Genomic DNA, 6,000 nt, shown 5'->3' on the forward strand with positions numbered 1-6,000 from the left:
CTGCAGCGGGAAAGGGCCTCATCTCGCGATGACGGGAGATCCTCGTTGTTTTTGTCATGTTGGGGCAGTATTCTCGAGTTATGATGGGGAACTCAGGGAGCCTCTCATGTTGCCCCAAGGAAGTCCAATCTCCATTCGAGTTGCGAGGGGGAGCCGGGGATTGCTCTCGAGTTACTGAAGAGCAAATAGACGTCATCTAGCATTGTGTCCAGGAAACTCTGTGTTCTTCTCCAGTGGCCACAGGGATCTCTGGATTGCATTCAAGTTCACGCGGGGAGTCAGGTCTCGTCTACTGGAAGCAAAGAACTCCGCTCTCCTCTCGAGTTGTGACAGGTATCTCTTGGAGCCCATTGAATGGCCTAAAGGGAGTCAGGCCTCCTGTGGAGTTTTGAGAGAAGAATCGGGATTGCTCTCTAGGCCCTGAAGGAAAAGAAAGGCCTCATCTTGCGATGACAGGGGAATCTCGTGTTTTTTTTTTTTTTTTTTTTGACCTGTGGGGCAAAATGTTGGGTTTCTCTCGAGTTATGATGGGGAAATCAGGGAGCCTCTGTAGTGTCCATAGGGAGGTCCAGTGTCCATTCGAGTTCCGAGGGGGAGTGCGGCAATGCTCTCAAGTCACGGCAGTGGAATTGGGCCTCAAGACTTGTTGAAGGGGGAATCTCGAGGTCTTTCTCAAGTTGCGGCAGCAAACCCTGTGTTCAGTCAACTAGTGACGGTGATCTCAGCGAGCTTCTCAGGGTGCCTATGGGAAGTCAGGAATACTGCGGAGTTGGGAGGGGCCTCTCGGGACTCCAGTACCTTTGGTGCAATGGAAGGGGGCCTCATCTCGAGTTGAGGTGGGAACTTCAGTGTTCCTCTCCTGTTCAGACGTGGGTCTTGGGCTGTGTATGCCATTTCAAACAGGGAGTCAGATCTCGACGTGTGTGGAGGCATGGAACTCTGCTTTCCTCTCGAGCTGTCAAAGGGGTTTCAGCCCTCCAGCCGTGTTGAATTTTGGAACTGGGGCTCTTTTCACATTAGCAAATGGGACATCAGAACTCCCTTCGTGTTGTGAGTTGATTCTTGGCTTACATTTGAATCTGTTTAAGGAAATCAGGCCTGATCTCGAGTTGATGGGGAAAAACATGGCCTTCGTATTGTGACAAGGCCCCTGGGTTCCCCTCCAGTGTCAAGTAGATACCAGCGTCCTCTCGAGGTGCGATGGAGACATTGGCATTCCTTTTCAGGCGAAGCAGGGCAGTCGACCCTCATCTCGATTGAGGCTGGAAAAACGGGGCTCCTCATGCCTTGTGGCGGGAAACTCAGCATTCCTCTCGAGTAAGGAAGGATATCTCAGGTTACTTCTGGAGTTTCTGGAAGCCTGTCGAGAACCCTTTAGAATTCCAATGGAAAAGTGGTCTTTCTTTGGAAAGGCTGCAGTGTAAAAGGGCTTCCTCCAGCGTGCAGGGGAGAATTTTGTATTTTGTGTAGGGTTGTGGGAGGAATCTTAGGGTTCTTCTCGAGTTGCGTGTCCATCTGTGGGACCTCTCATGACTCAGCAGGGTAGTCAGATCTCCTTTGGGTTTCCGAGGGCCACCTCTGGATTCATGGTGCATAGCAGCAGCGATGAATAGGGCCTCATCTCAAGTTGAGGTGGAAACGTCAGGATTCCTCTCCATTTCTGACTTTGATCGCAGGGTCTCTGCAGAGTTGGAACAAGAGAGTCAGGCCTCGTCTTGTGTTGAGGAATGGAACTCCACTTGCCTCTCACGTTGTTCACAGGGTGACAGGCCACTTGTCATTTTGTATTTGGAACCTGTTGCTTTTTCCACATGATGCAACTTGGGTGTAAGTGCCCCTTCGTGTTATGACTTCATCCTCAGGGTTACAGTCGAAGATGTGCCCTGGCATCAGGACTTATCTTGAGTGGACGGGGAAATCGGTGTCTTTCGGAATGTGGCATGACACACGAGGCTTCCTCTCAAACTACAATGTGAGACCGGCCTCCTCCTGAGGTGCGACGGGAAGGTCGGGATCCATGTCTAGACAAAGCATGGGAATTCACCCTCATGTCGAGATCAGGAGGGGAGGAGGGGCTCAGATTAAGTTGTGCCGGGAAACTTGGTGTTCCTTTCAAGTAAGACCCCTATGTCGGGGACCTTTTTGAGTTGCATCAAGGGTGTCAAGTACGGTTTCCACTTTCAAGGGGGAACGTGGGATTGCTCTTGAGATGCTGCATTGGAAAAAGGCCTCATCTCGAGATGACAGGGGAACCTCATGGTTTTTCTCGAGTTGCAGCGGGATTCTTGAATTACGACAGGGAACTGAGGGAGCCTCTCATGTTGCCTCAGGAAAGTCCAATCTCCCTTCAAGTTGCGAGGGGGAGCTGGGAATTGCTCTCAAGTCACTGCAGGGCAAATAGACCTCATCTGGGCTTGTGTCCAGAAACTCCGAGTTCCTCTCCAGTGGCGACAGGGATCTCAGGGTTGCATTCAAGTTTCGCCTGGGGAGTCAGGTATCGTCTCGAGTGAAAGCAAAGAAATCCGCTCTCCTCTCGAACTGTAACAGGTATCTCTTGGAGCACATTGAGTGGCCGAAAGGGAGTCAAGACTCCTGTGGAGTTTTGAGAGAGGACTCGTGATTGCTTTCTAGGCCCTGCAGGAAAAGAAGGGCCTCATCTCGAGATGATGGGGGAATCTCGTGGTCTTTTTTGAGCTGTGGCACGACGAGTGTGATTTCTCTATAGTTACAATGAGGAACTCAGGGAGCCTCTCGTGTGGCACCAGAGAAGTCCAGTCTCCATTTGAGTTGCAAGGGGGAGTGCAGCATTGCTCTCGAATCACGGCAGGGGAATCGGGCCTCAAGACACATTGAAGGGGGAATCTCGAGGTCTTTCTCGAGTTGTGGCAGCAAACCCTGTGTGCCCTGGACTTGTGATGGTGTCTTCAGGGAGCTTCTCAGGGTGCCTATGGGAAGTCAGAAATACTCTGGAGTTGGAAGGGGCTCTCGGAACTCCACTGGGTTTGGTGCAATGGAAGATCAACTCATCTCGAGTTCAGGTGGGAACTTCAGGTTTTCTCTCCTTTTCTGACGTGGGTCTCGGGCTGTGTATGCTGTTTCAAACAGGGAGTCAGGTCTCGACGTGTGTGGAGGCATGGAAATCTGCTTTCCTCTCGAATTGTCAAAGGGGTTTCAGGCCTCCCGCCAAGTTGAATTTGGGACCTGGGGCTCTTTTCGGATTAACAACCATGGCATCACAATTCCTTCTTTTTGTGAGTTGATGCTCGGCTGACATTCGTATCGGTGCAAGGAAATCAGGCCTGATCTCGAGTGGATTTGGAAATACGTGGTTTCGAATTGTGATAAAGCCCCTGGATAGCCCTCCAGTGTTAAGTAGATAACAGCCTCCTCTCGAAGTGTGATGTGTTGTCGGCATTCCTTTCCAGGCAAAGCAGGGCAATCGACCCTCATTTCGACTTGAGGCGGGGAAAACGGGGTTCTTCTTTTCTTGTGAAGTGAATTTCAGCGTTCCTCTTGAGTGGGGACCGGTATCTGGGGAAACTTCTGGAGTTTCCTAAAGTGTGTCAAGTACCCTTTCGAGTTCCATGAGGGAACGTGAACTTTCTTTGGAAACGCTGCAGCATAAAAGGCCTCCTCAAGGATGCAGGGGAGAATTTCCTAGTGTGGGTGGAGTTGTGGCGGAAAGCTTAGGGTTCCTCTCGAATTGTGTGTCAACCTGGGGGACCCCTTGTTTCTCCTCAGGGAAGTCTCATATCCTTTGGCGTTGCGACTGACACCTCGGGATTCCTTGCACATCTCTGCAGGGATGAATAGGGCCTCATCTGGAATTGAAGCAAGAACCTGAGGGTTCCTTTCCATTTCTGACTTTGATCGCAGAGTCTCTGCAGAGTTGAAACAGGAGACTTAGGCTCGTCTTGTGTTGAGGAATGGAACTCTGCTTGCCTGTCGTGTTGTCCAATGGGTGAAATGTCACTTGTCGAGATGTATTTGGAACCTACGTCTTTTTCTGGACGATGCAACTTGGGTGTCAGTGCCCCTTCGTGTTGTGACTTCATCCTCAGGTTTACATTTGAAGAGGTGCCAGGGCATCGGGGCTTATCTTGAGTGGACGGGGAAATCGGTGTCTTTCAGAATGTGGCACAACCCATGAGGCGTCCTCTTGAGTTTCAGTGTGAGACTGGCCTCCTCCTGAAGTGCAACGGGAAGTTCAGAATCCCTTTCCAGGCAAAGCAGGGGAATCGACCATCATGTCGAGATCAGGAGGGGAGAAGGGGCTCAGATTAAGTTGTGAAGGGAAATTCGGTGTTCCTCTCGAATGAGAACGGTATGTCAGGGAACTTTCTGAGTTGCATCAAGGGTTTCAAGTACCTTTTCGAATTTCAAGAGGAAACGCGGGATATTTCTTGAGAAGCTGCTGCGGGAAAGGGCTTCATCTCACAATAATGGGGAAACCTCGTGGTTTTTCTCGAGTTGCGGCGGGATTCTCCATTTTCGACTGGGAACTCAGGGGGCCTCTCATGTTGCCCCAGGTAAGTCCAATCTCCATTCGAGTTCATGAGGGAACTAGGGATTACTCTTGAGTCACTGCAGGGCAAATAGACCTCTTCTAGGCTTGTGTCCAGAAACTCTGTGTTCCTCTCCAGTGGCAAAGGGACCTTGGGGATGCATTCAAGTTTCACCCGGGGAGTCAGGCCTCGTTTCGAGTGGAAGCAAAGAACCTCGCTCCCCTCTCGATTTGCAACGGGTATCTCTTGGAGCCCATTGAGTGGCTTAAAGGGAGTCAAGCCTCCTGTATAGTTTTGAGAGAGGACACGGGATTGCTTTTCAGGCCCTGCAGGAAAAGCAGGGCCTCTTCTCGCGATGACGGGGGAATCTCGTGGTTTTTTCGAGCTGTGGCCTGACATGTGGTGTTTGTCCCGTGTTATGACAGGGAACTCAGGGAGCCTCTCGTGTGGCGCCAGGGAAGTCCAGTCTTCATTCGAGTTTCAAGGGGGAGGACAGTATTTCTCTCGAGTCACCGCAGGGGAATCGGGCCTGAAGACCCGTTGAAGGGGCAATCTTGAAGTCTTTCTCGAGTTGTGTCAGTAAACCCTTGGTTCCCTCGACTTGTGATGGTGATCTCAGGGAGCTTCTCAGGGTGCCTATGGGAAGTCATGAATACTGGAGAGTTGGGAGGGGCCTCTCAACACTCCACTGGGTTTGCTGCAATTAATGAGGGCCTCATCTCGAATTAAGTCTGGAACCTCAAGGTTCCTCTCCTGTTCTGAAGTGGGTCTTGGGCTGTGTATGCCGTTTCAAAGAGGGAGTCAGGTATCGATGTGTGTGGAGGCATGGAACTCTGCTTTCCTTTTCGGTATAGCTTGTCAAGGACCCTTTTGAGTTCCAAAGGAAACGGGGGCTTCCTTTGGAAACGCTGCAGCATAAAATGGCATCCTCAGGCATGCAGGAGAAATTTCGTATTTTGTGTGGTGTTGGGCGGGAAGCTGAGGGTTCCTCTCGAGTTGCATGTTGACCCGGGGGACCGCTCGTGTCTCCTCAGGGAAGTCAGATCTCCTTTGGCGTTGTGAGGGCCACCTTGCGATTCCTCATGCATCGCTGCAGGGATGAATAGGGCCTCATCTCGAGTGGAGGTGGGAACCTCAGAGTTCCTCTGCTGTTCTGACGTGGGTCTCGGGCTGTGTATTCCGTTTCAAACAGGGAGTCAGGTCTCGAAATTTGTGAGGCATGGAACTCTGCTTTCCTCTCGAGTTGTCAAAGGTGTTTCAGGCCTCCAGTCGAGTTGAATTTGGGACCGGGTACTGTATTCAGATTAGCAACCGGGGCATCAGAACTCTCTTAGTGCTATGAATTGATTCTTGACTGACATTCGAATCAGTGCAAAGGAATCAGCCCTGATCTTGAGTGGATGGGGAAATACGTGGTTTTCGAATTGTCACAAGGCGCCCAGGTTACCCTCCAGTGTCAAGGAGATACCAGCCTCCTCTCGAGGTGTGACAGGGA

The sequence above is a fragment of the Bubalus bubalis genome, chromosome X, assembly GCF_019923935.1.
Source record: "Bubalus bubalis isolate 160015118507 breed Murrah chromosome X, NDDB_SH_1, whole genome shotgun sequence".
Lineage (NCBI taxonomy): Eukaryota > Metazoa > Chordata > Mammalia > Artiodactyla > Bovidae > Bubalus > Bubalus bubalis.